The following is a 22330-nucleotide window of genomic DNA, read 5'->3' as shown; positions in this document are numbered from 1 at the left end:
GCATTTAATATTCATAGAAGGCCATGTTGTGAGGCTGTGTTCTTAATTAGTATAAGATAGCATTGTTCCAAACCTATTTCGTCGTCATAGAGATAAAATATGAAGAAAAACATTTCCTTCTATTTAAAATTGTTTTAATTAAATTATGGTTATCTGAACCTGATTTTTGCATATAAATTTATAAAACTTCTGAGCAGCCCTTCCTCAAATTTCTTATTACAGTCTTATGAACACTCTTTCAGTCCTTTGCAGGTGCTTGTTTTATATTAATAGAAATCATACCTTAAAAAGTATGGAATAGAAAGACTGGAGAAGGCTCTGCCAGGTGATCTAGTCAGTCCTCTTGCCTTTGATCCACACTATACTGAAGCAGCCAAGACAAACAAAAACTTGCCTCATTTTTATTGTTTTAAGGAGAAGATTTTAATCAAGTCACTCCTCGATAGTATACTATTACTGGAAATATTTATTTGCTTTCATTGTCAATTTTTTTCTCAAATAAATTTTTGGGAATATATGTGGTTAACAATAGAAAGGAATCCATCTGTCCCTCAGAATTCTTAGGTAATCAGTTACCCACCCAGGAGCAAGCCAATGGGATGAATTTGTAAAAACATGCGCGATATCCCCTAGATAGCCTGCTTCACAGACCAGATGGAATTTGCTGAGTTTTTTAATGAAATTTTTTCATCTATGACAACATAAACTTAGAATTTCATGAATATGTGCGTGTAAGAGAGCCCAAAGGGATTTGTCTCTGTCTGTGGCATAGATGCACTTTCTGATACTAAATTACAGATAAGGAATGTATATACCAAAACTCATTATGGTGTCTAAGGGTAAATATTGAGTATTCAGATACAGAGCTTTTGGCGGAATGTGTTATTTTTCTTTCTGTGTGTTCAGAACCTAGCACAGGGCCTGGAAAAAAGTAAGAGCACAGTACAAATTAATAATTGGGTGTTGCTTTGCATGAGTCAGAAGGCCCTCCACTCTTTTCTATGAAAATCTTACCCTGCTTCAATGTCTACCACATCTGTGATGCCAGACATGACCAGTGCTGTCCATTTAAAGCTCTTCTTCTTCCGTGGACTTCAGCTTGAGCTTCATCATTCTGTTTTCTCACTCCGTTTCCTTAGGAGATTGTGACATGAATAGGGGGCAGGGGCCATGTCTCTCTCTCTCTCTTTAATTTCTGCACATGCCTAATAGAGGACCCTGGACCAACTAGAAGTAAGTTAGCTACTTCTGGAGAAAGCAGCACTAATTTTCCCAGCATAGACCCTAAAATTTTTGGATAAGCTGGTTGCATTTTTGGACTGACTGCCATGCGATCAACTTCGTATTCTGGATAAGTATTTGTAAAGACCACATAGAAATGCCCCTTTGTGTCCTGGGGACTAGGAAACTAAAATTCAATCCAAACCTCAAGATTGATAGAAATGAAAACAGAGGTCTGCCTACAGGTGAATTAGAGAATGTGGTAACATCATACCAGCTCCGCGTCCTCCAGCAGTGTACAGCAGCCTGACTGTCACATACGTAGATAGCTGTAAAAAAAGTAGGTATGACAGAACTTACATGTCACCTTTAAATGGCGATAATCCAATTTCAAAGGGCAAATGAATGAAAAATGCACTTGAAGTTTCATTGGATGCGCTGAGAAAAAGTTATCTAATCTTCAATGTAGAAAAAAGACAAAAGCTTATTTTAAGAAATCTCTTCTTAAAATAAATCTCCTGATTCATTTTGTTTATTTTATTCTCTTGATTTACCCCTATCAATACATGCAGCTTTAACTGTTAAAAGGCAGATGTGCCTGAGGAAATATGCAAGGGTGACCATACCTCCCAGGTTGCCCAGGCCAGTGCCAGTGTATGTCTGGATTCAGAAGAAGATTACTGACCGTAGGCCAACAGGACTGGAATGAGACTATTGCATTGTCTAAGGTCAGGCAGGAGAGGGAATGAAAAGGACTGTATTCTTCATCTGTATTTATAGGCTGGATGGGAACTGGCATTGAAGCCTGAAGCTCTGGCTTTGAATTGTGCCCATTCCACCTTCACCAGCATGACTTTGGGGAAGTCACGATCCTCTTTTGGATGCCAGTTCTTCTCAGCCCATGGTAGAGTCTTGTGCTAAGTACAGGGGTCACTTCTTAGAAAGTTATAATTAAGTTGATTCTAGAGATAACCACCTGGGGAACAGAAGTCTGGAAACCTTAACAGATAAAGGTTAGTTGAAGAAGCCGGGATGCTTACGTTCACAAATAAGAACAGCAAATGCAGTGACAACGTTATTCAAGCAAAAGAGCCTTTTAAGGAGATAGGAGACTATAAGCTTATATAACTGCAGAGGGCAGAAGTAGGTCTCATGAGAGGAAATTAAAAGAAAGAGATTTCAGTTCTCTATAAGGAAATTTTTGATAACAAGACCTGTCTAGCAATGATCTAAGAAACAGTGCCAGTGAAGGCACGAAGCAGAGACTCTGACATATAACTGTTTATACAAATCATAGGGGAGGTGGTGGGTCAAGTTGGGCAGGAGCCTGAGAAAAATCCCAGTGAAATGTGGTAGCACTTGACTTGTCTCCCAACACATGCACCCCTGGGCTGCCCCTTCTTTGTCTTCACTGCTAAGACCTACACCGGTCACAGAACTCCAACCCCATGTTTCTATGGCAATGCCCTCCTCATTCTCTAAAAAACATCCAGAGAACCTCTAAAAAGAGCAATAGAGAGTATTCATTTTCTTTTAGGCAGGTTATCTGATGGTTGAACAAAGGCGTACCAGGTCTGAGTTTGTCTTGTCTAGGGCACAAGATGGTTTGAATTTTTATTATTGCAGGTTCAACAACACATGCCTTTGAAAAGATAAAAGAAAAATGGTAGACTCTTTAATCTTGACATTCTCTCGGATCTCTCCTTCTCTGAGCTTGCTTAACCCCCAAATCACGGTATCTGTCACATGTCTCAGGTCACCCTCGGCAGGGACAGAGCACCCAGGAGCTAATCTGATCTTTAAGTGTATCCCCTGTTTGTACTCTCATTCGATTTAAGCTATGTTGTAGCTGTATCCTTGTTTTATTCCTGCAGCTTAACATCTTTAAGAGCCATTACTGTGCCTTATTTGTTGTTGTATCTGGACTGCCTATTCCAGGACTTGACCTAAGAGGATAACCCACGAGTGGATGAGGGAAGAAGGGGAGCCCATCTCTTCTCTCCCAAAACCAACTCTGCCAGTCTCTTCCATGCAGGATTCTCCCTCATACTCCAGTTCTACTTTTACCAGTAGCTCAGTGCCCTCTTTCTGGTTCCTTAAGTCTTTTCTTCTCCAAGCTGAGCACAGTTTATGTGCATTCATTTTATCTTTCAACACTTTTAAGGTTCCAAAGAATTCCATTTATTTCTTCCCTCTGTGACTTTAAAACTAGTTGATTAATCAAGCACTAAGTCCCTATTGATTGAGAGCCTGGTGGCCAAGCACCCTGCTGGACACTGAGGAGTTTCCAGCTATGCAAAAACAAAAAAAAAAAAAAAAAACCCAAAAAACAAACATACAAAAAAAAACCACATTTTCTGTTCTTAAAGTCTAGTTGGATCTTAGGCTCTGTAAGTGGGATAGGAAAACTCACAGTGCCCGCCATTTCTTAGGAAAGTGAGAATATTAGTGCTGATTGATGGACTTTCAGAAGGAGACTTTTCTTTTTTTTCTCTCTCTCTCTTTTTTTTTTTTTTTTAAGTGGAGTTACTGGAGATTGAACCCAGGACCTCGTGCATGCCAAGCATGCACTCTACCACTGAGCTATACCCTCCCCCCAACAAAGAAGGCTTTTCAAACTGAGAAACTCTGAATATTCAGAAAGTACACATACTTCAGTTAGCTTTTCAAAGGTAAGTTGAGTCTGGATCACCAGAAAAGGGAGGGACATAGGCATTTTAAGGAAGATTGATATACTTTCCAATCTGATATTTATTTACTGACTCAACAAATGTTCATTGGGAATCTGCTGTGTGCCAAGCACCAAGCTAGAGACTGGTACTGTGAGTTTCCTGAAGTCAAGTGTGGTTCAGTTTTCCCTCATTTACTCCCAAACTATTCATGACCTCATTCATTCCTGCAGCTTTAACTATGACTCCTTGGCATGCAAAAGGCACTCAATTCTACCTGTCCACCCCCAGAATCTTCTAGGGGGCCTAATCTTGGATCTCACCTTAAAGGAGAATGAGGTGTGATGGTTCTCCTCCACCCATTCTGTGCCAGCCGTTCCCACTCTCCCCAACCCAAAGGCACCAGACACCATGAAACCTACAGAAGTTATAATAGGGAGACACTCAGTTCTTTGTAATTATATAACCTCTCTAGGTAGTATAGTTGTAAGTGTGAAAAACGTGTTTTTAAGTGCTCATCCACAGTACTGCTGCCCGTGTGTGCCTGGCGAGCCTTGTGGACTAACACGGACCAGCCTGCAAGATAGTAGCCTGTGTATCAACAGACCCTTCCTCAGTATTAATCATGATAATACTGTTTTCACTCCCTGAATCTACATGTATGGGCCAGATGCTGTGCTGGGTGCTTTCTGTCTGTAATAGCTCTTCCTTCCAGTAGCTCTAGAAATTTCACTATTGCCATTATATAAGAGAGAATACTGAGGTCGCAGAAACAGCTCGCCTAAGGTTTCGGGTGTAGCGAGTGTTAGGGGATGGTCAGTATGAGAAGCCAGATCTGTTTGGTTCTAAATGCAATGCTTTTTCTACCACATTGCAACAGAAGTAGGTCATTAGTTTCAGTGCCTCAGTCTTTCATTTGGAGCTTTCATTTGGAAAGTAGGGACAGATTCTTGTCTCTATCTGCCTCAGAATTATAATGCTCTTAACAAGTGAAGTTCTTCAAGGAAAATCAGAAGCCTAGGAGATACTGTTCCCGTGCTGAACAGTGGGAGGGATCCAGGCATTAAGGTTAATCGAATTACCAGCCCACAAGTGGTTTATGACCCAAATGACACCTGAGTCAGAGCAGACACTCTGCAAAGGAACTTCTGGCCAAGAGAAACCAGTGAACTTCCGTACATTTATTCAGTCACTCAATTAATGCTTTGCAAACTTCCACCATGTGCACACACACACAGTATCTGTACTGATAATGCAGATACAATGTACGTTAACAGGGCATCCTGCTGGGTCTCATACATATTTAATAGACAGCTTGTCTTGGGGATTAATGTACCCTTCCAATTTATAGGGGGGTTTCCAGCCACAATGGTGCACTAGCAGGAGGAACGATGAAAACAGCAGCTCTTAACTTCTGAGATAGGATTTCAGCAGCCACGTGATGTGTTGTACCTACTGAGGGCAGTATCTGAATGGAAAAAGCAAAAGCGCTTCAGCATCAGACAGGGCTCAGCTCTCAGCTCTGACGTTTAACAGTTGCTGTGTAATCTTAAGTCATTTCATCCCTAGGAGCCTCTGTTCTACAGCTGCAGGTGGGGCTACCACTGCCCGCTGAGTTGGTTGTTTTTCCAAATGTTTATGGAACGTTAAATCAGTCAGGAAAGCAGACGGCACCTTGTGTGTTTTAAGCAGACAGGGATGTAATTTAGGGTATTAATGTGCTTAGAAATTGCTGGAAGGGTTGGAGGACTGCTAGTCCAGGGTGGAGGCAGATACACTCAAACTGGGGAATTTCAGGAAGCCATTGCCTGAGCCGTGGAAGCCATCGCAGCCCTGAAGCTGGAAACCATCAGTGAGCTGCGGAGTCTGAGGAAACCACGAGAGGCTATAGCAACGCAACATCCCGTGCCAGTCTGCCACCGCCCTTCCACCTCCCCAAACTCACGCAGGGCGCTCTGGTCGGAACAATCTAGACTGCAATCCTGCTGACAAGAAACTCTAGGAAGATGGTTCTCAGGCTTCTCGCCCCTGTGATTCGGTGGGGAGCATCGGGGTCAGGGGTTAAGGAGCCTGTATGATAGCCAGAGCAAGCACCTCCTATGTGCCAGGACTTGCTCTGTAAGTAAGGGGGTGAATGAAGAGGCAAAATGTTCCCCTCACAGGGCTCACATTTCGGTGTGAGAGATTAAGTCAGTTAGTGCATTTACACGCTTAATAGAGCCAGGCACAGTGTAGATTCTTTAGAAATCATTGTTCCCTTTTAAGCCCCGCACTGGCCCACTCTGTCTGCTCTCCGTGACATGCCTGACAAGGTAGATAATTCAAAGATGAGAAAGGGAACAGCAGAGGATGTACCTTTGGGGCCAAATAATGATGTTTTAATTTACAGTGCTTGCTTTTTGCAGATAGAGCCCCATTTTAGCTTGTATTGACTTTGAAGGCCACTTAGACATGCTTCAAAGCATACATTCTCTCATAGATAATATAGACCATTTTAAAAGACATTTATCAGTAGAAGTTAATATTAACCTAGTCCAAATATATTGAAACACAAATGTCCCACAGAGACACAAACATTGCCTCCACACAGGAGATGCAAGGATGAGAAATGAACACATCAGGGCATGCATCATTGCATTCACTTACATGGAAGATTCACTTACTCTGTCTTGAGGATTTGCTGGTCACTGTCATATCTGCCTCCAGCAGGAGATCACTGTGCTTTGTACACTGTCTTGATCTAGACATGTGAGGGACAGTTGATTCCTTAACCCCCCGTGGAGGCAGCTCTGCAGTGCCCTACAGAGTCTGGGGTGGGAGCTGTCTCAAGCACTTGCGGTTGCTTTGTCCTGGATCCAAGCTGTGAACCGCAAGGGGAAGGACATGAACTCTGGAGAAGTCAAGAGGAGTGTATGGATATGGAGAGATGAAACGAGGGAGGGAGGTCAACTAGTACAATTTTATCACCTTTCTCTCTATCTTCCCATCACTCCTTTCCACTGCACCTACACGCACACTTATGTACCTCAGTCCTTTCTCCTCCCGTCAATACTGCCTTGATAATTTTTATGCATGTCACCTAAATGTCAGTGCGTGACTTTATCCGTGGTCACATGCGCAGTGTTTCCAAGGTGAAATAGTATATCAGATGTGCTCCTGGTAGAAGATGTCTTAGGTAACTCTCCTGAAAATTGTTAGTTTAAAGAAACATGGATCCTTATCTACAAATATAGAGGCACACCATCCTTGGAGGCAGCAGCTACTGGGCTCAGGTTGATGGTGGATGAACGGGAATCAGAGCTCAGTGTCATTAGACTTTTCACTTTTGTGGGAGCCACAAATGTGAATTTTGAAATGAAATTTCTCAATTTTTTAACTGTTAAGCCCTTGATTCATATTCTGAAAATAGCACAGAGTCAAAGAAGACATGGTGGTGGTCACACATGGTTTGCCTGCTCCTGATGTGTGACGTGCTTCATAACATCTTCTGTCGTAGAACTGAGCGGGATTCTTACACATTATTGTTTTTGTGTTTACTCCCCACTGGCCTAAGAGTGCCTGAAGACCTAGATTGTGTCTTATTTCTCCAAGACTATTGACTACTGTGGTTTCCAGGACATAGTAGGTGCTCAAAAAACAAACACACAGCCCTATGCTTTTGCAGATTTTTTTTTTTACAAGTATCAGCTTCTATTCACTCTCTAGAACAATCTTTTTGTCTCAGTTATCTCAGATATATAGGATTTATTTGGAAAGTCTCAATATGAGTCATCATCAGTTACAATAGTAATAACTAGTACTTGCAAGTATTTTAGTTTGGAAACTTGATAGTTAACACTTTTAAGGAGCGTGTAGTCTACCTGATGTAAGAAAAGTAAGCAAAACTCATTATCACATTTTTTTGGTCCTGCTTTCAGATTTGGTTTATTTGGAGACAGTATGGTATAAAAAGAGTGCTTATAGGCTGTAAAGGCAAATATGAGTTTAAATCCTGTCACTGTCATTTGTCAGCCATGTGAACTTGGGCACTCACTTCATTCGTCTGGGCCTCGCTTTACTTATCTGTAAAATGGTAATAATAAAACCTACCTCATAGGCTAGTTGTCTGGATTACATTAAGTAATATACCTGTGACCTGAAACGCAATAGAAATTAAATTAATGTTTATTTTTTGAGGGGGAAAGAATGTCTCACTTTCTCGCTTTTTTGGCTCACTAAAGCCTATATGCACATAAGAAGTAGGGATGTACATTTGTTTTTTCAAGCAGAAATAACATGGATTATCTATTATATGTGGAGAAACAGAAAACTTTTCCATATTTGGATAATTATATTGGCCAAAATTAGAAAAACCAAATGGAATGTATAAATTTGATATACAGCCTTGGTGGTTTTTATTATTACTAACTTTAATATTAGGCCTTTGACACAAATTTCTAAAGCTGCTCCCTGCTGATGGTTTTGACTTGGGAAACTAGGAGGTCCACAGTCCATTCCAGGGGCAGGAACAAATTTCTGGAGGTATGAGTTCAGCCTTAACACCTGAGATGCCTGAAGGACGTGCGGAAGGAAACGTGGTAAAGTCGATAAAGAAGAGGAGTGCGGGGAAGATGGTAGGTGAATGAGAGGCGAGTGCCCCGGGAAGAGTGTATGTGTGGCAGGAGCAGGAGCAATAGAAGCCTTAGGTTAGCACTTGGGAAACTCTTCCTAGTGGGCTGGAATTATAGGAATCTTCTGGCTCTGCTTGAGCAGACATTCCAATGTGAACTTACAGTGTGGAATTCAGCAAATAACAAGTCCAGCATTGAGGGAGGCTGTCTCAGGGCCACAAAAGGAAGGGGACGGCATGATCTCCTAAGTGGACTACGATCAAATAGGCCACATATTGACAGCAATTACATACCAGGACAACGCAGCATAAAATCAGGTACAATGCAGTACAATGTAGATCAGTATAGTTTAGCCTGGGATCTATATTGGCCGACTGCAGTCTTTGGGAATTTGAAGAAGGGAGAAAGGGATTCATCCCTGATCTGGCAGTGTGTGGAATAAAGGCCAGGCTCTGGAGCCACGTTGTCTATCAAATCCCAGATCGGTGACTAACTGAGCCTTCCTGCTCCTCCGCTTTCTTGTCTGTAAAATGAAGGCAGTCCTTGCTATACAAGGTTGTTGTGTACAAGGAAAGACAGTTAGAGCCTCATTGACATGCCAAACTGGATGGGTCAGGTTGTGAGAAGAAAACCAAACCTGCCAGGCAGGTAGCCTTATAGCACCTGGGAGAAATAATTTCCTGGAGGAAATATTTAAGAATAGAGCAGAGAAGGGTAAAGGAATAAACTCCAGAAAGTGGGATAGGAGTGTATACTTTATATCTGAGCAGAGAGGATATTTGAACTCCAGACCCTGTAGTTTGGGTGTGGATCAAAGATAGATAAGGGATAGAGGTTGGGGCTGATCCTCTCTCATTAATTAATCTCTGTGTACCTCAGTTTCGTCATCTATAAAATGGAATAATAGTACTACCTCATAGGTTTGTTAGGATTGAATGCATTTATACATGTAAAGTTCTTAGAATGTTGTCTAGCACAAGTAAATGCTTAGAACATGTTGGCTATCACTATAACTATTATCCATATTCATTAATTTTGTTTCTAATATATACCATGAACTGTGACAGGCACTGAGATGTGGCAGTGAAGACAGCTGTGGGCAGGCAGCCAGGGCAGTACAGGATATCAGCTGAGAGTGTAGCATCTGAACACATGGACCTGATTTCAAATCTGAGATCCATCATTTGGTTTCCACCTGTATTACCTGGAGCAAGTGTCTGCTTCTGTAAACCACGGGTGATGCTAACACCCACCACAGGGTTGTTGAGGGGATAAATTAGATTAATCTCTACATAAGGCATTCAGTATAGTTCCTGGCACATAGTAAATGCTCAGCCCTGGAAAAATCAGTGAACACATCAGAGAGAAGTTTGGCAAAACTCAGAAAGTGCACAAAATGTGGAGAGCTGGAGAAGATATGCAGTCTTAGGGCTTTCCAAGGGAGAAGATATTTTTTAAAGTCCTTTGTCACATTTGTTAAAGCAATGTTCCCAAGCATTAGAGCAAATTGTGAATGAGAAGGTGGGATCACACTGGGCAAAGGTGACTTTCACTAGCTAAAAGATCTGTTATTTCAAACAAGGAAATATATTGCAAGTCATTTAGCTTACCAAAAAATGAAAGTCAAATGGTGTCAGTTACAATCGCAGAATGTACTTTAGCTACTAAGAATAGCTATGTTTATTATCATTATCATCCTGTGAAGCTGAGAACAGACTTAACCTTTGATCTCTTTGCTGGCAGTTGGATAGAATTAACATAATTATGGTTGGTTGGACTGATCATTTTTGGCAAGAATTTTTTGCTTATCTCATGTGTCTGTAGGAAATTTAGATTATCACAGTACAGCTGCGTTTTTCAGAAATAATAAGATATCTCTTTGTGTTTGAGGTACAAACACATACTGGGACATTTCACATCAAAATCCACCCTTATTCAGAAAGCAGGAACCACAAAAATAATCTTCCAGAAAGTCCTGTAGACATAGAAAGTGTCCAGTTTGAAATCTGTTGATTCACTATCAACAAGCAAGAATAAGGAGGCACCGTGCAACTGGACCATAGTGAAGAACTCACACGGAAGTACTAGGCATAGCCAACGTTTGGGGGGTGCCTCTTGCTATGCGTTTTCCAGACCTTAGCTCTTACGTGCTCGTAATCATACCATCTTGGCGGGTAGTGGCTGTTGGGCTTATTTCACAGAGGTGTCGGGACTTGCCCAGGGTTGTACAGCACAGGCACCTCTGCTTTCCTCTGCAGCCATGTTCTCACAGGTATGTCTGTTCATGAAAGAAAATCTGAGTTTATTTTCTGTAGGCAACCATGAGTGTTCTCTTGGCCTACTGTCTTTGGTAGTGAGAAGCAGATCATAAGGGTAGAGGGTATGTGAAAACATGGATACTATTGGTAAACAACATTGGAACAAAGACAAAGTTTACTGGTAAGATTTACTGAGTAAGTAAGTGGTAAACCAAAGGTTAAACATGATGTGAGCTGTGAGGAAAATGTTAGTGGCAGACTGAGATTAGAACCCAGGTCTCTTCGATCCCAGGTTAACAACCAACTAATGGATGTCAGCCTTGAGGCATCTGTACAGCGTCAGGTGCCTCACCCATGTGATTTCTCACTTCACCTCTAATAGTGGGGTTAGTGCACTAGGGGAATTCATTCAAGAGGTCTGTCAGTTTTCTTAAGCCAATTGTCTCACCGTGCCAGGCAATAGAAATAATGTTTATTTCCTTTTCACTGGAGTTGTAGCAGCAAGAAATCACAGACAGAATGAGACAAATCCCAGTCTACATGCTGTAAGAAAGAGCTATGGGAACACAGGTGAAAGGCGAGCGCAGGTGAAAGAACAACTCTTGCACGTTGACTAGAAGAGGGGGCCTTTGTGCGGTGTCCTGAAGCATGAGTAGGATTTCGGGAGGTGCCATTGGGGTTATAAGTGGAAGCGGCTTTTAGAGAGAAGACCTGGAGGTATGAAAATCTGTGACTGTCGGAGGTTCTACCTCTTGGAGGAACAAGTGGTTGGGTTTCTATGTCAGTGAGCACAAAGCAGCCTGGAATCTGCGACCTAAGAATCATTACCTAGTGCCGGTATTGTTTTCATCTGGCCTTAGTTTCACATATCAGTATTTTGATTCATTCATGGCATGTAAAGCACAACAAAATGCAGTTTTACAGCCTGCAGTGGGCTTGTTGTGTTCCACTAGGGAGGAGGAGAGGGAAGAAGGGAATGATTTCCCTTGAGAAACGAGTTAGGAATGTACTTGAAAAAATGTGAGGATAAATAAATTCCCACTCTGGAGCAGGTTCTGACCTGTAGAATAACAGGTTCCTCCATGCATTCTTCTCTACTTTCTCCCCGTTGCCCCCTTCTGCTGGGGAAGGAAGGTAGGCAGGGTGATGAGCATCAGGATAGGGAGGGGACACCTCAGTTCTGAGTGCCACCTGACTTCCGGTCCCATCCACAGAAGTGAAGAGAGAAGAGGTGATCAGGACCTATCCCGGAGGAAAGGATGAATGGAAGGTCCCTGAGGCTCGGAGAGAGTCTCTCGTCATCTGCAGAGCTTCAGCCAGGCCTGGCATTACAGTACCTGTAGTCACTTTTGCTGAAGCAGATTGATGGTCTAGGGAAAGTGATATTTCACTGGAAAGGGATTTTACTGAAAGTGGGTTCAGAAGTGATTCTTAATGAGTGTCACCCTGCTGACTGTGTAGGGTTGTGTTTTTCGTGCCATCTGTTAACATTTCTGAGTTCTCTGCACAGCCAGCAAGTGCTGCAAATTGTTCCCTGGTCTGTGTTGTCTCAGGCAGGTTCTGGCTAGAGGAGCTGGGTGCTGACCATGGTGCCTTTGTGGCAGAGCCTCTCCTAGAAATTTCAAGTCACATCTGCAGAATTCCCGCAGCACTGTTTAGGCAACTGTGAGGAGATGCCAGGACTTGGATGAGCACAACGTCCTCAGAGCACTATGATGCCAACAGTTCCCTGCTGAGACAGTAAAACAGTAGGTGATGGCAATTTAGGAAAAAAAATATACATTGGAGCAATGGATTGGATCCTTTTAGATTTGAATTTAGGCAGTGAGATTTTGGCAGTCCAGGTTGGGGAGGAGTGATAGGCCCAGGTATAGAGATGTGGAGAGCTGCTGCGTGGTCTCGATGACCTACACGTTGTCAGTTTTCTCTTTTCTTTAAATGAATGTGAATAACAAAATCAAATCTCTCAAGACTGTTTGAGAATTTATGGTTTTGCTTCTTTTAAATCTACACACTTGAGCGTGCCCCCAGGGTTAAGAGCAGTTGCTGTGAGCTCTAGGCAGGGAATGGGACATCCCCCTGCTCCCAGAGCACGTCCCAGCTGACCCAGGAGGAGCATCCAACAAAGCCTCTCCCAGCAGCTTTGCTTTTTCTGCACCGGAAATGCTGGGTACCTTGTGGTGAAGTCAGTAACAGTGTCTGTCCCACCAAGCTCAGGATCTCCACCACTTTTCCTGAGAAGCTGAACTGGAAACGTCCACGTGCATGTCTGTTATCTTGCCTTCTTTTCTTCCTGATTTTTCCCTTTATTTGTTTAACAGACCTTTATCTATTTATTTAGGACTGATTTTGTGCTAAGTACTGAACTAGGTGCTGAGACTCTGGTAATGGTCACATCCTGGTCCTTAGTGGCGAAGGACAGAGTAGTCACCCATTACAGCACAGTTTGATGGCAAGTGCCAAGATGGAGAAGCACTGGATGGCTGTGTGGGGGCCACAGAGGGTGTGCCAGGCCACCTAGGCATGAAGACACCATCCACCCTCACACGGACTGGGATCCTACAACTCCCTGCTATAAAAAGTATACACGCTTGTCTGGGTTCATTGTTCCCCTTGTTCTGGGCCTGAACCAATCCCTGAGCCATGTCACCCATGCCTCTCATCTCAAGTTGCTCCAAGCTGACCTTGCAAGCCAAATTCTGGACCAGGTTGTCATCCTCATCTCGAGGAGATACTATCATACGTTAAAATAAAGTGATTTATCTTATTGCAGTTTCTGCAGAGCTTTTTGAATATCCATTAGATACAAATCTCTGTGGGGGCATCAGTTGTTAGAGGGAGAGCCAGGACGCTGTCCTGGTGTTGTGCAGTGGTGTCCTCCAGGAAGGGGGAGAAGGCACATGTACGCAGCAGGGTTCAGAGCAGGGCTGACGTATCACGACGGTGTGCTCCGTGAGGGAGGCAGTTTCATTGTGACCAGGGGAATCAGGAAATATTTAGATGAGGAAGGGGTCATTTTTCTGGGTCATGAAGATTGGTTAGAATGTCAGCAAAGAGAGAAGAAGCATCATTGTAAGGGGAGGAAAAATTAGAATTAAGAGCAACAGGAATAGGAAAGTACAATGTATGTTCTGAAAACACTGGGACTCTTGTGAAGGAGGGTCATCAGTAAGAAGAAAGGGAGGCTGGAGGCAGATCACAAGAGCCTTGAATGCCAAGCTAAGGCCTTTGAGGTACATTCTCTGCTATTCTAATTCTCATCTAGAGACCCAGCCCCAAATGGTCCTTTAAATTAGTTGGTACAAATTGCATCACATAAGGGTGAGAGGTGGCAAAAAGGATGGAAAAAACACAGTCACTGCTTTAGGAACTCCCAGTCTGATGGACACCTGGCCTTCTCCACATACTACGATAAGCGCAGCTTTCTAAAGTTTCATGTTCACCAACTAAGAAAAATTTCTCAGCCTCCCCCCTCATGTGGTTTATTTTCCTAGTCCTTGGATGTGCATAATCACTTTCACTAATATATTTATTTCTTTGTGAAAATGGCCCCCCAAAGACATTCCTCCTATGATGGAAATGGAAAGAAGTGACTAATATTTTACCAGGTTTCATGAATGGATGTGGCAGGTATAGTGATTGATAGTCACCAATCTAGGAATTCTCAGGTGGCCCAAGGTGAAGCCTTCTTGGATTTATGGACAAAATATATTTAATTCAGAAGAAAGAAAAAAGTAGTGGCAACATGCACAGGAAAGATTTATGCTGATTGAAAGAATTGTGTATGGACACTTGGGAGACAGAGAGGAGAGGCTGTCACTGGCATTAGTGATGGTTCATTTGTGAGTTGTGTCTTCCGTCTCTGGAGGAGAAGATGAGCGCTAAGGAGATGTGCTGGAAACCTACTGATGTTATCGGCACCGTCTCAGGTTTTTTCAGTTCATAGCTGTTGCATTGGAATATGGTGTAGCCCACAATGAATATTAAATCATAGTAACTGGGCTTGTGATAGAAAAGGTATTGTCTTCTCATTGTTGCTTAGGTAGTTTCTCATATTGACAGTCATTTTGTGTCCACAACTAAAGCAGCAAGCACCCCTGGGAAGTTACCAGATTGGGGTTCCACCTCTTTCACCACCGCTTTCCAGCTGTGTGACTTTGGGCACATTCTGTAACTTGTCTGAGCCTCAGTTTTCACATGTGCATTGGGATCGGAACATCATTCACACAGAGCTTCTAGAAGGGTTAAAAGAGAGCACATAAAACCTCACAGATGTGGGCTTGTCACGCATGAGTTTGGTGGGATATGAAACTCAAAAAAAGGGTCTGAAGAAGGAAAATGAAAACATAGTCTATTAATTCTTATTAAAGAGAGGTCATCCTGGAAGGAAGTGACAACTCACCCGTGATAGATACGACACACAGAAGGGCCGCCCTCGGGTGGAGTTCATCTTTAATCAGATCGCAGTTATATTAAGACAACACACTGAAAAAGCACACAACTACATCTCAAGTGTGCCCTTGAGCACTATCCATCTTAATAATCATATTTCAAAGTGAGTAATTAGCTTTTAAAACTTGGTCCTTTCCCTCTTTTCAGTAACAGGTGGAGAAATAAAACAAGCGCAGACTGTCGCCAGGTAGATACCCTCCTATGTCATCTGCAAGCACTGCCTTGTGGCTCCAGTCAGTGGGGTTCAACTGCACTGCAAAGATTCGAAAAAGAACATAATAACACCACTTATGAAAGCTTTTAGCTTTTTGGAGTGAACCCTGATGCGTCTGCATTTCAGCTGAGGAGAAACCATGCTCTTCCCTGCCATGAGGAGTTCGGTTCTCTGAAAGGGAGATTTGACTGGGCCAACAGAGGCCGGCTTAACTAATGTGTGTTGATTTCAGGTGGTTGGTTTCTTGCTTTCTGCAAAGGGGCCGACATCTCATGATACTTCACCAGGGCTCTCTCCAACCAGAAGAAGTTGTGTCCTTAGATTGCCAGTGTGACCTTGGTAACTCTGAGCCAGGTGGGGAGCAAACTCCAAACATGATCGAATCCTTGAAGTGTGTTTTGGAAACAGTATTTACATGTCTCCCTATTAGATGCCCTTTATTTAGAACCAAACAGTATTATAAATTAGATTTCCTGGGTCATTCTCCTTCTGGTTAGCAATTTCATTAGAATAAGTTGAATACATTGGATGTTCTCTTCTTCCTCGCCTCCTCCTCCTCCTCCCCCTCTTTCTCCTTCTCCTCCTCCCCCTCCACCTCCTCCTCATCGTTGTTCTTTCTTCATCATCACCACCACTATCAGATATTGATAACAGCAACTGTACAGAAGGGTTACTCCAAACATCATGTTGTCCTGAATTAGCTTAGAAGCCCCTGCTAAGCCCTGATTACACACAGGGCATGAACACTTTGGTCAAAGATTAATTTTCAATTTAAGATGAGGAGAGTAGGCATTTTGGGGGTCCCACTTTGTGCAGCTCTTTCCCATGTGTTATCTTCGTCATCCTCACCATAGTGCTGTCATTGTAGATGGCATTATTTCCAACTCAGAGAGGGTAAGTAATTTGGTCCTGGTCGCCCTGGCAATAAGTATGAACATTCAGAGTTCCTTCTGAGATTTTTTTTTTTTTGGCCTCAACTCTGTGTTCTTACTTAATTCAGTTTATTGAATTATTTATTGAGCACCATATTTATTATACATTAAGGACTCTAGTAGTAGAGCTGAGAATACAGAGTGAAGTAAGACAGTGCCTTCCTCCATGCAACGTTCCACTAGCAGGGGAGCCAGTAAAACAAACATACTGACAGTCATAACAGTGTCAGACATGCAACAGTGACTACATATGTGAGAAACAGAGTAAGATGAGAAGGGGCATGATGAATTCCATTTAAGGGGGCAAGATTAGAGAAGACTTACTATTAAAGGGAACACTGAATTTTAAAGAAAGAGAGCTTGCCAGGCAGATAAGGATAAAAGATAAACATGGTAGGCCATTTACCAATTAAAAGAAATAGAAGTGTAAAGAACTGAGTTATTCTAGAGAACTGTAAGTGATAAATACGTATTACAACAAATAATTCTATGCTGATTCTTTGGGGTTCAACTATGTCTAAGCCAGCTCTCCTTCAGGTGTCTGTTCAGCATGGAAAATAGGATTCATGCAAAAGTAACTACAATACTGGGGACCTGATCACTACTATAGAAGTAATAGAGACCCTAAATACATAGACATTTGGAGGCAGGAGATATGTTTCTGTTCAAGGTGATCAAACACTCAAAGAAGATAGCATTTAAGCTGGACCTGGGAGGAAAAATGGAACAGGAGGAAAGCATTCCAAGTGGAGGGACTGTACATGAGCAAAGCACTGATGTGGGAAAGCTCCTCGCAGAATCCCGAAAAGATAAAGCCCAGGAGAGCGGGAGCATGCCTGGGGGAGAGGATCAGGCCATACACAATTTCCAGGGAATGGGGATGTTCCTCCTGCGTATTCAGCAGCAGCATCCTCACCTGCCCAGACCTCGCCCAGTCATCTTCCTCAGCAGTCAGTACAGAAGTGCTCCTTATACTGTCTCTCTTAATCCTGTCCAAACAATTCGTACTCCCGATAGCACAGAAAGACATGATGACTGTATTCCAACAATGCTGGATTCAATTCTAGGCTCAGCTCTTCTCCAGCTCTCTCGGTTAACGTCTCTGAGCCTCAGATTCCCCACCTGTAAAACTGGGATAACAACAGCTATCTCAGAGGGCCGCAGTAAGAAAGCACAGTGAACGATGGCTCATCCCGTGACCTTGTACAGCTCCTTAACGAACGCCAGTGCTCGGTAGACCCATCTCTGTCCCTGTCCTGCCGCTGTCTTCTGTCCTCACTCCCTAACTCACGCTGCACCAATGACCTCTGCTGAGGGAGACTTTGTGAATGGCCACATTCTCTTTTGAGAGGATCTTGCATTCTTATGTTATCTTTTAGTTTGTATTATAGGAGAGTGGATTGATCATCATCTGCAGATATAAAGAGAAATTTAGGGCTTTTGACAAAATAGAGATACGTCAGTTTTCTGGATTGGGCCCCTGGGGAAGCACACACACTCAGGGGGAGACGAGCAGGTGGGAGATTTATTGGAGAGGGCTTCAGAATCAAAATGCAGAGGAAGGGAGGATTGGGCAGAAGGAAAAGTTGGAGGTTGATATAATTTCAACAGAGACTCCTAAAGGAATGGCCCTTCATTGTTGTCCTAAGTTGGGATAAAGGGGCTGGGCTTTGCTCTCCTTCACTGACAGGTAATATGCAGGCTGCCCCCCAGAAGGAGGAGAGACTTAGGGTGACTGCTTTCTTCACCCCCTTCCGCTGGGGAGTAAGTTCTTCAGTCTTGAGGGGAGATCTGAGAGGCACATCGTGACATCTACTGTGATAGCTGAGGCGGGGAAGTTTTATCTGCTTCTCTTAAGGATTTTTATATCAGGCTAGAATTCATGTATGGCTTTTATTGGTAGCCAAGATGTGGCATTTTTAAAACAAGAATAATCTGTACACTTTCAGAGCATTATATTAGTTTCCTATTGCTGCTATAACAAATCGCCACATATTTAGTGGCTTAAGACAACACAGATTTATTCTCTTACAGTTCTGGAGGCCAGAAGTCTGAAATGTGTCAGTAAGCTAAAGTCTAGGTGTTGGCAGGGCTGGTTCCCTGTGGAGGCTTCTCCAGGAAATCCATTCCCTTGCCTTTTCCAGCTTCTAAAAGCCACCTGTGCTCTTTGACGTGTGATCCCTTCCTCACATCACTTCAAACTCTTGCTTCTGTTGTCTCATCTCCTACTTCTTCCTTTGACAGTCCTGCCTACCTCTTACACTAACCCTTGTGGTTACATTTAGGGCCCCCCAGATAGTCCAGGATAATCTCCCATTCTCAAGATCCTTAACACAATCACACCTTCAGAGTCCTTTTTGCCGTATAAGGTCACATTCACAGGTTCTGTGGGTTAGTACGTGGATAATTGGGGAGGAGAGTGTTATTCAGTCTACTGCAAGCATTGTAGTTAAACACTTCTTGCACTGGTGCTACCTGCTGAGTGTGTTATCTGGTGATTTTAGAGTGGCTGTGTTAACTTAGTCTTGTCTGCCTCCCTTAACATTCAGATCACTGGGGCCAAATAATGTATTCTCCAGCAAACCCCTAACAAGTTTAAATGAAGTCAGAAAGCTTTTCTCTGTTCTGATAAAAGAAAGCCAGAGCAAGATCACACTGAGAAACCTTCACATCTATGCTAATGGAAACCTGAAATAACATCTATAGAAATCATGGAGGAAAAATAGACACTCTCGAAATGCTCCCTGAAACAGAAAGAAGGGAGGAACGCCCAGGCTTCTCCCTTCTTCCCATCCTCCAGTCTCCCATCAGTGGCCTAGGAAGGGCACCTAGGCAGTGGGATTTGCACAGAGTCAGCCCTTTTGATATAAAACAGAGCAGGAGAAGTGTGGGATTTAAATATGAGAGAAAATGGCCAGCACACAAACAATCTCAGGAAAACGAGGACTGAAGTTCTTGCTGAATGAGTTTGTATTGCTTATTCCTGCCTCATCTCTTCAGTTTTATCCAAATATCCAGGTACTCTTTTGCATAAAAACAATTTCTCACTCCACAGGTTCCTTACACCCCGAGTCGTTAATGATGGCATTGTTCATTGTGTGTGATTTTGAGACTGCTTTCCCGACTGCCTTGGAATTTCTTACCATCTACCTTCCAGCACCAGGGACGCATAGGAGCTGGGAGAAGCTGGGGGACATGTTTGCCCACCAGTGATCAGGCCAGATAGCAGAGCTAGGAAATAGAATGTCCAGGAGGAAAAACACCTTGTTTCACAGGGGATTTTGATCAAATGCTAACTATTTTCAGAGTACATTTTAAAATTGTTACTGTAGTTTCTATGCTTAGAGGCTGATGCTTCACCTTCCCCACTCAGCCTCCTTCCACTGAGCCCCAGGGTTGTGCCAGGCCTCTAATCTACCCTTCTGCCAGGCCCTTGTCACCGTCTTAATTGGATTTTCCGTTTCTAGTGACCTGCAGCAGTACGCTGAGTTCAGTTCCTTACAGCCCTGAATGGAAATGCAGACAAAATGCTCCCCATCTTTGGCCTGGAAAAGCTGCTTCTCCTCTCCTCCTCCTCCTCCTTCTTCCTCTTTCTTTAGCTTTTAAAAGTTGCAAATGGAATTGCACAAAAATGTACAGGGACGTCCTGTCCAGCCCCCCCCCCCCAGTGTTGACATCTTTCATGTCTGTCGTATGATATTAAAACCAGGAGGTTGCCGTTGCTCCAATCCATGGAGAAGATGCTTCACTTTATAAGTTGTCGAGGACGCCTCAGGGCTGGGGGCGGTGGTGGTTGGCATTATGGTAGTAATAATAATAGTCTTGTATACTCACACTGTGCTTTTATACTTATCAAAGCTCTTTTATCCTTCCCTACTAAGGCAGGGGTTCTATGAGCAAGTTTCTCACTCAGCCGAGAGTTGCTGATACCGTGGTTTTACTTGGTAATTCAAGAGCCAAAGTGCTCATTATAAGTGGACTGCTTTTCATTTTCTCCTGGAAAGACACTGACATCAAGTTACCTCATCAAGACTGAGTCCCCTTTGTCCCGCACTTGCTATTGATTGAGAGAAATTTCTCCTCCTTAGAGGCAAAATAGGCACGAGCCTTTGCCTTGACACAGCTGCTCCTTTTGCTTTGATCTGCCTTCTGCCATCCCTACATCTGGTCTTCTTTGCCTACCCAGTGCTTCCTCATCCTTTAAGGACTCTTCTCTAAGAGTGTTACCTCCTCTCAAACACCACCCTCTTTGTTCTTCTCACACTGGGTTAGGACCTCTCCTCTGTACTGATAAAGCTCCTGGTTTATTCCTTACCAAGCTTATTTGCATTGTCTGTTTTCTTGCCTGTATCCCCTAATGGATAGTGAGTTCTTTGAAGGCAGGGATTTATTTATATTCCCAGCACATTTTTTAATGTATGGATAGATGGATTCCTGCAATGATTCTATGTGAATATGAAAAGAAAGAAAAACTTTAATAACAACTAAATGAAAGTTATGAAAATAAATGAAGCCTAGCTTATCTCTGAGGTCTTCTGTACTTTTTGCAGATGTTGCATTGTTTGGAGATACAGTGTAATGTAATGACAGACTGGGGTCCATGTGATCATGAGAAGATAGATTGATGGCAAGAAAGCACCAAGATTAAATTTAATAAAGTTGAACATACATTTTGAGCTTCCTGTTAAATGTGGCAGTTTGAATACCTGTATATATTTCTATTCCCTCCCAAAATTTCACCAAAGTAACAATTAAGGAATTTTAAAAGGTATAAAGCTATGAGATCATGAAAGAATTAAGTGTTGACAACACACATAAGAAATATGAACAAAATTTTGGAAGCCGGAAAGAAGATGGGCGAGCAGAAAATGACTTAGCAAAGCTGGAAAAAAAAAATGAACTGAAGTACCAACAGGGGTGTAAGGTAACAGAAAAAAAAAAATGTATTGGTCTCGGCCCCCAGTTCCTGGCACAGAGCTCCCAAAATCCTTGTAATTTTCTAAGTGGTAAGAATATTAAGAGCATCTCATTCTAATATTAGTCTTTGACCTCTGTTCCTGACATAGAGCTCCTCAAACGCTTATAATTTCCTGGGTGAAAGTAGTGTCTTCTGTTCTAACGAGGTGACTCTGGGTAGGCTTCTGGATGAGGGCTAGTCATCAGAAAGAACAAGCCATGACAGAAGCTTAGAATTTTCAACCCCACCCACCTTTCTCTTGAGAAAGGACAAGGCCTGAAAATGGAGTTAAGAATTGATCATGCCTTTGTGATGAAGCCTCCATAAGATCCCAAAAGGATGGAGTTTGGAAAGCTTCTGGGTTAGTGAACACATGGAGGTGCTTTGCCAGTGGCTCGTCCAGAGAAGGTACAGAAGCTCCACACCCCTTCCCACATACCTTTCCCTACTCATCTCTTCCATCTGGGTGTTCAACTGTATCTTTTATCGTATCTTTTTATAATCAATGGAGGAAAAGTAGGGAAAATACTTCTCTTGAGTTCTGTGAGCCACTCTGGCAAATTAATTGAACCTGAGGAGGGGGTTCTTGGAACCTTCAATCTATAGCCTGTTGGTCAGACGCACATGTGATAAACCAGGCTTGTGATTGACGTCTGGGTGGGAGGGGAAGGGAAGCAGAGCAGTCTTCTGGGACTGAGCCCTTAACCTGTGGGATCTGATGCTGTTTCCAGGCAAACAGTGTCAGAATTGAGTTGAATTCTTGGGTGTCCTGCTGGTGTCCCAGAATTGCTTGTTGGTGTGAAAAGAACCTCCGCACACTTGATGATCAGAAGTGTTGGGAGTAGAGTGCTCTGTGTGAGGGCGGTGGTAGTGTGAGTTGTAAAGGGAACTCAGAGGGAACGAGCACACCATAGGGAAGAACGGGTCCCCCACACAGGTGGGAGACCGGGCTGATTTTCTTTACAGGGGGTATGAGGCCAATGAGAAGTACATAATCCTGGGGAAATTCAGGTATTA

The 22330-nt window shown here is 43.0% G+C and overlaps 1 protein-coding gene across 25 annotated transcripts in view; it reads left to right on the top strand.

Annotated features, from left to right (window-relative positions):
- Window positions 1-22330, top strand: part of DLG2 (discs large MAGUK scaffold protein 2) — a 1704777-nt gene that overhangs the window by 1517587 nt on the left and 164860 nt on the right. The window lies entirely within an intron of this gene.

Source organism: Camelus ferus, chromosome 10 (assembly GCF_009834535.1).
Source record: "Camelus ferus isolate YT-003-E chromosome 10, BCGSAC_Cfer_1.0, whole genome shotgun sequence".
Lineage (NCBI taxonomy): Eukaryota > Metazoa > Chordata > Mammalia > Artiodactyla > Camelidae > Camelus > Camelus ferus.
Note: the sequence above shows the minus strand (reverse complement) of the source record. Positions and strands in the feature narration are given on the sequence as shown.